Here is a 12,216-nt window from a genome sequence, read left to right on the forward strand (position 1 = left end):
TTTAGGTCTCTTGTAGGCAGAAGCATTGCTATCAGTTAACTTCTATATTACTCACTCCACAGTGATGGCTGTTGCTAGTTGACCTAATGAAGTCTTGCTTTAGTCTTTCCTTCTCATGACACTAACAACAGAGTCATGACTTACAGAATGCTTAAAGAAGAAAGTACTTGATTGATTTTATTTTGCTAACCAATCAAACCAATCAAATAAATACCCGGTGTTGAAACATACGGTAAGCCCTCCAGAATAGGGTCACTGTCTTCCTTGTGTTTCATTTGTTTGGTCACAGTGTCTGGATATTGCCTTGCTGTCCAGCAGTTTTGTTAGGATACGGTGCTTGTGAATCATTCTAAGGACAGAATTTTGACAACAGACTGTGTTGTTCATTTCACGGGGGAAAAGTTAATATAGAAATACTGCTAAGATCTATTTTAAAATTAAGTTTGGAAATTTGAGAAGAGTTCAAGAAACCATACAAAGATCTTTTTCACTAATTTTAGATCTATCTTAGACAAATTATGGTTACATAGCAGAGTAACTTATCAAGTAGATTTGACAAGAGGAGTGTATTATTGATTATTTGTTTTAGTTGAAATATTCTACCTGGGATAAAATATTCAGTGCCCATAAATGAACAAATATGTTTGTATTTCTATGCAACATGGGAGTAGACTTCATATGTTTCTATATAATATATATGACTGTGTGTTTTAATCTGTCTGTCAGTGTTTTTATAGTTTTTCAGCAATGTTGTAACTTTGCAATTCTTCTAAGAAAATCACCTCAGATTCTAGTGCAGTTTGTACTGTGTATGCTGTCTTATGCATGGGATTCCACTGTCCACTTAGTGAGGAATTTCCTCTTCTATTGTGTTAGTATCAGAGTTAAAGGAACTGTGATTTCTAGGCCTTTGCTTTCCATGTGTTTGCACTTGGGTGTCAATCACAATTTTCCCTTTCTTGAGTTTTCATTGTTCAATTAGAATTTTTGAAAATAACTTAATTTGTTGCATCGGTCTCCCTAGAAACTTGATGTGTTTGTGCTTTTCAGTTTTCAATTAATGAAAAATGTAAATACACTCTTGTTTTTAAGTAGTCCTTTTTCACTAGATATTTGTTTACCTCTTTATAGTTAAAATATTTTTTTCCCAATGAGTGAATCGGTGTGTATATTTTAAAAGAAACCTTACTTTTTATTCTTTTTATTGTAACAGTTATATTCATTGTAGAGAATTTAGAAAATAAGGATAAACACAGTAATAACTTCACAATGGCCTCTAATCTCACCTGGAGATACAGTTGTAAGGATTGAAATTGAGAATTACAAGTCCTCTTAAATTGTTCTTCTTTTTCAAGTACGATTTGGTTACTGAGACCCTTAAATTCCCATATGAATTGTAGCAGCAGCTCGTCAGTTTCTGCAGAGGCGCCCGCTGGGATTGTGATCGAGACCATGTTGAATATACGGATCGCTTTGAGGAGCACTGCCATTCCAAGAGCTCTGACATCTGATCCAGGAATATGCGTGGTGTGTCTGTCCAGTTATTTAGGTCTTCTTTAATTTTTTTTTCAACAATGCTTTGAGTTTACAGAGTTTTATTTTACTTTTTGTTTTTTGCCTTTATACTGAGGACAAGTGTGCAAGGTACCAGAATCAGAAGTGTATTTGAGCCCCGCCACTTGCTGCCACAATGGTCGCTGCGCTCTTGCTTCACCCGCTCTACAATCTTGCACAGAATAGGACCTCAGTAACTCTCTCTCTCTCTCTTGAATGATTGTATGATTGTTGGATGATGCTTGAGAGTCCTTGTGATGATTTTATTTCCCCAGCCTTTCCCCACTTCTTTACTATGCCCTTTCTCTTCCTTTCCTCCAGCCTGGGTTTCAGTCTACCTGTGGCATTGATTTTTCTTGTCTGTAGACACTACCTTTAACTGGTTCACGATCATTTTACATCTGGGCTGTGGAAAATTGCTAGATGTCAAGAAAGAGCCAATCGATTGCATGATAGTATTTTTAGAGTGTGTTACTGTTTTATCAATTGAAATTAAATCAGGCTGACCCCCTGAGCCCTCCCGTGAGCTGTTTTCGCCTTCCTACAGGTGATACTGCTCTGGTTGCTGAATGTGCCCTTTCCCCAGACTTGGTTTTGGAGTAAAGTCACCATCAGTGGAGCCCTCTCTTTAAAAGATGAAGAGAACATTTGCTCCTTCTCCCTGGTTGGGGACTTGGATGAGATGAGGTACCAGATAAAGAATGGAGCCCCACCTCATTCTAACACCCGCTCGTTCCATTCCTTTCTCCAGGGAAAAAGAGTACAATTCAACACTATAAACATTGATTGTGAGCTAATGAGATAGACAGGACAACCGATCATTTATTAAATATCCTTTCATGCCAGAAACAAATGTATTATACACACAAAAATCACGCAAAGCAAGGTAGTAACGTGATTACACACGTGGATCCGAGTTCGAGTCCTGCTCTGGAGTGACCAGTCCTGAAAGATGGAGAAATGTTAGGTCAGCTTAGCTTCTCCCGGACTTGTTTGCTGTCCTGCAAAGACGGGCTTGCTAGGCGTCCCTCCCCCTTAGAGGTGCTGTGGGGTGTAAATGGCGTGTGGGCAGCCCGAGCACAGCTGCTCATTCCTCGTAAGGGCATGATAGCATCGCTTTTGTGATTACGGCTTTAAGACCGTCCCGTGTAGACTCTTAGTACTCCGAAGGGATGCCTTGTGGTTTGGAGATGGGATTCTCACTTCTGTAAATACCCAAGGATTGTGTTATTGGGCCGTGCTGATTTGAATCTATTCTTTAGAAAGTACATATTGTAGATATATTTTTCAAGCATGCATGCTTTTTTCTTTTATTATTTATAGTTCTACCCTCTCTCTTGGTGTGACTTTTCATGGAATCCAGGAAAAAGTCCTAAGCCACCTGCCTCTTCACACTTCTCCGTGGTGGTTTTCTTCCCTGACTAGAAGAGGGTTCTGCATAGGAAATTTTCTTTGTTCCCCTTTTCTTGGAGTCTCTTTGTCTGTCTGCCCATCTCTCACCTGTCCATCTGTCCATTTATCTACCCACTGAATCTTCTGACATGTTCCAAAAAGCATTCAGGCAGCTTACAGAAGAACAGATACCAAATAAACAGGTGAGAAAATGGGGCCAAGTTCAGACAGTGAGGCTAGGAGGCAAGCCTGTGTGAGGGTTGCAGGCATGAGAGACACGCGTCTGCCCTGTGACTTATAAGATTGACAGCAACAGTGTGCCTGAGGCTCCCAGCAGACACAGGGAAACAGGGTTTGTGGGAGATGCTCACTGGCTGCGAAATAAATAATTGGCTTAGGAGATGCCCAGCCTTTCCAGCTACTAAGGCTTAGGAGAATATTTTGAGTTTCTTCCAAAATCAGAGTATTGCATCTTTTCTTTTTTCAGAGATCTATCTATAGTTTGGTACATTCTATACCTGGAAATTTCTCCAAAACTGCTTCCCACATGAGTCCCATGGCTTGGGAATGGGGTGGTTCTGCTCATTGACGGGGGTTGGCCAGAAACAAAAAATGACAGCCTCAAAGGAGCCTGGGATTTGTCAGTTATGTTTTGTCAGTACTGTAGAGTTCAAACTCTTTCACAGTATCTCTCCATCTGAGGCGGCAGCGTGCTCTCTTACCAGCATCAGGAGCTCAGGACCACAGGATGGTGCGGGCTGAATGCACTGCCGTCAAGACAGCTGTGCTAGTCACTGCAGGTGTGGTTCTTTTACATACGGCATTTCATGTTCTTTACTAGAATGTTTCAACAGGGAGTTAATTAACTGAGTCAATTCACATTTAATAAATATGATGCTTTGTTGAAAAGACAGTTATAGGCAGAATATAAGCTGTGAAGACTTTAAAAACGGTTTCATTACTGAAATTTCTGTAGGGAAGTTACACAGTTTATCTTATTTATTCCTCTCTTTTAAAGTAACAAAGAAACAAGACAGAAAAGGCAGAGGATGGCTTCTGTTCTTCCTCTCCGCTTGCAGGTGCCCTCACCTCCAGTAGCATCCATCCAGACACCGGAACTGACACTGGCCGTGCTCAGAACTGCCTCAGACCTGAAGACACAACTGAGAAATAGAAGGGGGCCACGCCCTGTTACAGCAGGTGCTCTCACTTTGTGGGTCCTTATGTAACTGCACGATGTTAATCAGGATCGCCCGTTCTACATTGTGTAGCGCTGCTGCGGTGTCTCCTAGTTACTTGTTTCTGTAAGTATTCATGTATTATTCCCCAAAGCGTGGTACTACACGCCTAAAAATGCTTTTTTCAGATGAAAAATAATTTGCATTTAATATAATAAGTCTGAAAAAAGGGGCAAAATATTCTATCCTGGTCCCGCTACTCAGAGATAATAATTAACAATTTAACATTTATTTTCTATTCTTTTCGTCAGTGTGTATCAGCTCTGTCATAAAAACCAGTGAGCACTCTGTCCCTGTTTACTATGCGGAGATCTCCATTTTCCATTCGGCTTATTACATGTTTTTCTACAATATTCTATCTCCCCTGGCATGATTTTTAATGACCAGTGTAGCATTCTGTCTTAAGGAATGCATCGTCCATTTTACTTCGGACTTAAATAAACTTTTAAATTCCAAGTATACTTAACTGAAATACTGAAAAGAGAACTGTGGTGGTACAGGAAGGCCCCTAACTCCCTTCCCATTATTTCCTGAGAGTAAAAGCTGTGGAAAATTTGGTATATATATTTCTTGACCTTTATGCCTATGAGATACATATATATACACATATGAGAAATCAATGTATAGGTGTGTGTATATATGCTTTATTTAAAAATGAGACCATACTATATGTTTTTCTGCAGCTCGCTTTATTCACTCAGGGGTATATCATAGACGTCCTCCCACTCCAGACTCACCCGGTCCTTTCAGATAGATTGGAGGGGTCTCCTGATGTGCGGGTTTCGTCTCTTGTCCACGGACACATTTGGTGGGAGAGTGCTGTGGACAAGGCCCTGGACCACGGCGAAACGCCGGCTCCCTCAGCGCCCGCAGCTCGCCTTGATTTACCGTAACATTGTCTTAATGGTGGACAGTTAAGTTTTCTCCACTTTCCACTGTCAGAAAGAATGTTTGACTTGCATCCTTCTTGTACAGACATTCCTGTGATCTTGTATGTATATTCCTTTAGTTAAGGCTTCTGGAAGTTTAGTCCCTGGATGTGACACTTACATTCATCACAGACTCCTTTCAAGTGACTCTAGAAATTCCTTCTCCATTGGGGAATGAAAAAATGCACAATTACTTATGTAACCAATTCTCTATCGCTGGATATGATTTCACTTCAGTTTTTCTTCCCACCTTTGTAAACAGTGCTGTGTAAATGCCCTGATGGATACATCTGTTTGGACTGATTGTTTTTTTTTCTAAAGGAAACGATTCCTGGAAGTGGAGTTGAGTCAGTGTGTATGTACGTTTTTCAGAGTTTACATATCCATTGATATGTCATCCTCTGAAAAAGTCGCTTATGATTTGTTCTCACACAGATGGACACTAACTAGAATATCTTAAAAATATTCGCCAATATGATAAGCAAAAGTGCTTTTTCATTGTTTTTGTTTGCATTTGATGACCAGTGAAGTTTTGAGCTTTTTTCACTCATTAGCCTTTTGAATTTTTTAAAATGAATGGTTCATTTTGTCCTTTGCAAACATTTAAGTGAGGGAGCTTCTTGTTGCTTTGTGACAGCTCTTTGTATGTTATGAAAATTTACTTCGTGACTTCATCAACATGTATCACAGAGCTTTTTCTTGTCATTTCTTTCCTTTCATTTTGTTCAGAAAGTTTTTTATTCTTGTTGTGGCTCAAACTACTCTTAAGATAGTAAATGTCTTCCTTATGGGTTTTATCTTTGACATTCTTAGAAATACTTCCTTATAATGGAATAAATCTCTTCTGTAGGTTTTTTTAATCTCTAAGGTGGTGATTGTAATAGTACTTGTTATAGTGAGGAGAAGTTGAGTTAATAAGAGCAAAGGGTTGTATTTGCTGTTATTAGTACTTTTTAATATTTACATCACTATGTGCAATTTATCTTGTGGTCATTATGACAGGAATAGAATTTATTCTTTCTAGGTGATTCTGATTGTCCCAGGACAATTATTGAATTCATACTTTTCTCTTTTATTTGAAATCCCACCTGTACAAAATAATTACATACACTAGAGTCTCTTTTTGAACTCATGGTTCCTTTCTGTCAATCTCCCTTCCTTACTCCAGCACCATATCTTACATATTGTAAAAATTTATATAATCACTGGCAGTCTGATTTTTTTTTGATTCTTTTCTTCCATCCCAAATTTTCTTGTCTAGTATTATGACTTTATTATTCCTGAAGAGTTCCAAAATATTTTGTTCAAGTTAAAAAAAATCAGATTGGAATTTTCATGGGAGTTTTTAGTAAGTTTTGAATTATTCTTAGGAGAACTTACATCTTTACAAAACTGCTTTCCTCCATGCAATATGTTTATGTCTCTACATTCATACCTCTTACTTTAACACTCAGTATAGTCCTGAAGTTTCTCCATTTAGAACATGGGCATTATTTTTGAATTTATTCCAGTTTATTGTTTATGTTTTTGTTAATTTTGTGAGAATTTTTTGCTATTATATATTTAAATGCTTAAAACTGACATTTAGAAAGGAAGATTCGGTTTGTCAATACTCAATTTGTAACTTGTCATTTAAAATTTTAAGTATTAAGCACTTGTTCCAGAATCCTTTCTTTTCTGTTTTTAAAAATTTGTTTCCAAGATTCTCAAAATGGTCATAGCTAAGTAGTAGTATAGGTGGGGAGACAGATGGAGAGAGGTAGTGTGGCTTATGTACAGACTGTGAGCAGTTTCATGGCTGCCTTTAGGCTGGAGAAGCCGCAGAAGAGCCCAGGTTAGACCGGGGGTGGCTTTGTATGCACTTGAAAGCCAGCTTTCCTGCCTGTATGGTGAAGCCTGGTGGGCGTGGCAGGTAGATGATCAAGGTCCGATGGAGGTCATTGGCTGCACAGAGCGCTGTGTCTGTGAGAACTGGCTAACATTACCATGGGAAATGCTTGGCGCCAGGAACACTGCAGGGGAGCTGGGGAGCCTGTGTGTTAAGGATTTTCCAGTCCTGGGAGTGGGAAGAGCAGACTCTGCATTCAGATCTGAGTTTGAATTCATCCTCTTTAGTTTACTGGTCCTCTGACTTTTGTCAAGTTATACATCCTCTTTGAACTCCTGTTTTCTTGTCTCTCAAAACAGGAGAATTACGGCCTGCTGCTAGAGTGTTTGATCAGTGTAAATGATTTGTGTCTATAAGATGCCACGTACAGCCACAATCTCAGTGAGAAATGGGTTGTCGCCTCTTCTTCTGCAACTCAGTGCTCGATAAGACATCGGGGGAAAGCCAGTCCCTAATTTGTTGTGATGCAATGAGGAACAAAATTAACGTCTTGCCTTTCCCTAGCAGTATTCTTACTTCTTTGTTTCATTTACCTCTTTCCTCCTTTACTCTCCCCTTTCACCTCCTCCACCAAAAGAGACTGAGACTGTCTGAGAACACAAGATTCAAATTACTTTAAATGTTGGCTCATCCCCATGAAATTACAGTGACATTAAAAAAAATCTGTACACATCCCAGACGATTATATTTGATTTATACACACACACACACACACACACAATCAGGATGCCTCCCGTTTGCTGAAGGAGAAGGACCACTTTTTCTGAGTTTTCATTCACTGAGCGTGAGAGGAAAGTCTCTTAAGCAGAAATTCACTTGGCTTCGTGCATGGTTTTTTAAATTGGATTTCTGCTTTGTGTCCATAGAAATATTCTCCTATTAGAAGAGGGGAAGTGGAGACATAGATATTCTTCTGAGACATTGGTGTCATCATATTTGAGTTGGAAAGGACTTATGACAGCATAGAGTTGTAACTTTTTATGGGTGAGAATCCATGATAGTGTAACTTGGACAAGAACCCGGGTCTTCTGTCTTCGTGTCCACGTGGATGAAGAGGCAACTGGGTGGGGGATGGCAGGGATCCTTCTTGCTTGAGTTCCAGGGTCTTGCTAGTTTCCATTGTTCAGCTGCCTTTAGTTTATGTCCATGTGGCCTCTCATGGGAAGGTCACTATGTCCTGATAGATTGAGTTTCTAATCAGCAAAAAGGTCTGGACCCACTAATGGTTCCCAGAGATTTTCTGCTGACCTGCTGACACTTTATATACATGAGACCTAAGAAATTCCTGGATATAAAATCCTTAATGTTCTCGTTTGCCCTCGAGTTCCATAGGAATGAAGTGCTGTCTCAGGCTGTCTAAGGCTAGATCTGAACAAAGATAGGGTGATAGGCTGCGCAGCTGGACCCTCCCCAGTCTAATGGGATTTCCACCTTAGTTTTTAGAATCAGGCAGATTAGTTCAAATCTTGCCTTTACCATTTATTAGCTTTGTGACCTTGAGGAAGAAACTTTACTTTTTGACGGACAAATTTTCTTTATCTGTAAATAAGTTCAGTATTTATTTTAGGGTTATTGTTTTAGAATTGAATGAATCAATTCCCTCATTTATTCCTAAAATACAGATCACATGGTTCTATGCTGGTGCCTTAGTGGTTGATTACTAAGGGACTCAGCAGTGAGAATGTGGGTGAGGACCCCTGGATAAGAGAGCTTATATTCCAGGATATGCTTGTAAAAGACTGGATTGCAGTGGATTTTTAGTAAATGTCCACTCCATTCCTAATCCCCATTGATTGTGTATATATCTTTATACTAATATATGAACAATTTTTTATTGCAATTTATGTCTCTGTAGTATTTAAAGTATGTAGCTATAACAAAAATACGTGAAATAAAATGATCTGACTTTTATTTTCTTTTCAATAAGCAAAACAAAATAAAATAGAAAAGAAAAGAAAAAGTTTTGAAGGAGTAGAAATAATTTTATTTCCGTGGAATCAACTCCCTACGTTAGGTTTTTCGGTTGTGTTCTTAAACAGCATATAAAATTGACAGGTTTTTTGTTCAGTGTTGATAGCTGGGTGAGTATAGTTTCTTTTCGTGGTTGTCTTTGATGAATTATTTGCACTAGATCATAAGTAATGTGCATGTTACATATTGGAAACGAGGAAACAGTGGAGACATACTACCTCCAATGCAGTCATTTTGTTACCGAGTCCAAACTCATTCTGCTCACCAAATGACAGGCCAATAAACCGGGAGATGAGGTGTTGGAGCAAGGAATAGTGACTTTATTTGCAAAGCTGGCAGATCCAGAAGATGGCAGACTGATGTCCTGGAGAATCATCTTCCACAAGTCAGAATTGAGTCTTCTTTTATACTAAAAAGGGGCGGGATTTTGATTGGTTGTTGGAAACTTCTTGCTGTATGAATTGCTTGTCCTTTGAATCCGCTGTTCTTGCAGCTGTCCATGCGGATCAAATCATGTTGCCCCTGTGAAAACTCCAAAAAAAAAAACAAAGGTTATTCTCTATTTTGCAACTTGCCATCTCTACAAAAGTGCAGATTAGTTAGCATCCTTCAAGATCACGGCCAGGAGAATAGGCTGTCCTGGATATTTCAGTCTAAAGGCAACTTTCTTTTACAAATGGTGCAGAGCTAGCAAGTCTGAGCCTAGAAAACAGGGCACAGGTTTAAAGCCAAAGGAACAGACCTAACATGGGGTCAAAATTGTTCTTTTCTATTACAATTCCCTTTTCTGCTTCATAGATAATTTTAGTAAGAAACATGGGCAATTTTGTATTTTTGCTTCTTAATAACCGATAAGTGGGCCAACTATATTTTTGTGAGCAGAGATGCTGTGCGGGCACAGGGGTCACAGCACACTCTTGTTGTGGGTGGCCGACCCTGAAACATGTCTGATGCCACGTGAGTGTTGGTGAGGGTCCCCCTAGCCAGCGGCACTCTTCAGGAAGTAGCATATGTGCTTTGACTTCTTGAGACCTCATTTTCGGCTGCAGGAAATTTTTTCAGATACTGTGATTGAAAAATCACTCCAGCTGGGGATAATTAGGGAAAAAAGGAAAAGGAAAAGGGTTTGGAGTAGAGTAGAAGAGAAGGACATAAGATCACGGAGCCTGAGTGCTTGGCAGCGGGGCCTCGGGAGAGAAGGGAGCAGAGGTGGGGAGGGGCCTGACCTTGGAATCAGCTCCTGCACCTGTCCCCGTGCCCAAGCCACGTAGCTTCCAATGGGCCTGGGCCACCTCTCTGGGCTGGATGTCACCCTGTGCAGAACCTTGAAAATCGAATGTAAGGGGTGGGCAGCACTCACCTAGGGGGTCACTGTGGATTTCAGTCAAGTCCACAGTGCCTTTTCTGGTCATGTGCCTTCACTTGTCCTTTATCTCAGGATCTGAGGAGGAGGAGAAAGGAACTCATGTAGAGATCCAGGAAGATATCCGACTGTGTTAAGAGAGGACAGACACAGTTAAAAGGGGACCGAGGACACTTGCAGCAAAGTAAAATGACTTCACAACTATTGCTTCAGAGCTGCAGGTGTGAGAGAGCCTAAGCCTGTTTCAGAGTGCAGGGGACAAGCGGAAAGGAATGGCAAAATTTACACTGAAATTTGAAATTTTGTTAAATAGCCTGCTACTGTTGCTTGTATCACTTGAATGAATGCAGGCATATTTCTGTGGGCATTTATATGTTCACTCAACCCCACCAGCCACTCTTGCCCCCATCGGGGATGGGCTTTCTCAAGCACAGTGCACCTCCTGCTTCGGTGGGCTAAGCTTCGGGTCCTCGCCTGGGGCCGGGCTGCTGCAGGGCACTGAGTCCCTGAGGCACGGCCTGTGATACACGACAGGAACATCTCTGCTATCGACTGAGGGCCTCCTTTTCCCCCTGCAGTGTAAGAATTCCGGTGACTGAGTTAGAAGCATGCTTCCAAGCTGTGCGTGTCCTCGGCATCCAGAAGCGGAGCCTGGAAGCTTCCGAATTTCTCCAGAATGCAGTCTACATTCACCTTTGGCAGGTGAGTGTATGTCCTTACACAAGTGGAGGAATTACTGCAGTTTTCCTGGAACTTACTCACCACTAGTCCATCTGATTTTTCTGTGCTAGGATTCAGTACGGCCTGCTAAAAAATCTGGAGTCAGATCTTGAAACCCTGATGAAGAGGATTATTTATTTTATTTCACTATATGATAATCTTTTACTTTCAAAATTCAGAATTTTTGGTTCTTTCAGGCATTTTTGGGGGGGTTGGCAAAACAAATTTGCTCTTACCGTCTTTGCGACCTGTTGCTTTGTGCCTCTCACCTGTCTTCTGTCACTTGTGAGGCAGTTCCATTTGTGACCCTGTCCGGGTTGTTCATGTTATACAACATAAAGTCTGTAAAAGTACAGGCCCTTTTACTCCGAAGACATTCCACAAATAACTCCTTAAATCTGGGTGTGGTTTTAAGAAGACAGAATCATTAGAACATGTAATTGCAGGTTGCTAGTGCAAAATCCCCAAATCAATAGTCTAGCTCAACATCTAAAATCTTTCTAATCTACCTTGGATTTGTATGGATAAGTGAAGCAATTTGCTAAGAATTGAACACCAGGGTTAGAATACAGGCTGGTGTAGCTCAGCAGGTCCTCCTGAGCCAGCGCTGTGCCAGAGGGCGGGGCCGAGGGAGAGGGCGGGGCTTAGGGAAAGAGGAGGGCCAAGGAGGAGGGGGGTCCTGCCCTCCCTGAGCTGAACAGTTTCATGGCAAACACCTTCACCATGTGAAGAACTTGGAGTTTCTTCTAAGAACACTAGGTTTGAAAAGAGTCATAAAAGAACGGGAGTGACAAAATCCAATTTGTCTCAAGTAGGGGAGAGCAGCTGGAAGGCCACTTGGGAGACTCGTGAGTCCAGGTGGGCAGTGTTGGTGGCTTCTACCTGAGCGGTGGGACAGTCAGTGGGACAGTCACCGGGAAAAAACGAACAGATTTTAGGCATGTTTAGATGGTAAAAAGGAAAGGATGAATGATGTCTGTGAAGGTAGGATGGAGTAAGGCCCAGGTTTCTGGGTGGATTAATGAGGTAAATGATGGTCCTGCTGTGCTCTGAGGAGGGAAAGCTGCAGAGGGAGCTTTGGGGGAACCCTGATGAGTTCAGCTGTGGATAAAGTGAAAGGCTGTTAAATGTGTGGTCTGGGAGCTCAGGTGAGAGCCAGTA

General features: G+C 40.9%; 1 long non-coding RNA gene across 2 annotated transcripts in view; it reads left to right on the forward strand.

The window, feature by feature from the left end:
- Positions 1–12,216, forward strand: part of LOC141577150 (uncharacterized) — a 115,468-nt gene that overhangs the window by 25,793 nt on the left and 77,459 nt on the right. The window contains exons 1-2 of one of the 2 annotated variants that reach the window (XR_012505784.1): positions 4,041–4,250; positions 10,914–11,037. This is a non-coding gene — a long non-coding RNA (uncharacterized LOC141577150). Of the gene's footprint in view, positions 1–4,040; positions 4,251–10,913; positions 11,038–12,216 lie in introns of those variants that run through there. The other variant, XR_012505783.1, reaches the window with a different exon arrangement.

Source organism: Camelus bactrianus, chromosome 3, assembly GCF_048773025.1.
Source record: "Camelus bactrianus isolate YW-2024 breed Bactrian camel chromosome 3, ASM4877302v1, whole genome shotgun sequence".
Taxonomy (NCBI): domain Eukaryota; kingdom Metazoa; phylum Chordata; class Mammalia; order Artiodactyla; family Camelidae; genus Camelus; species Camelus bactrianus.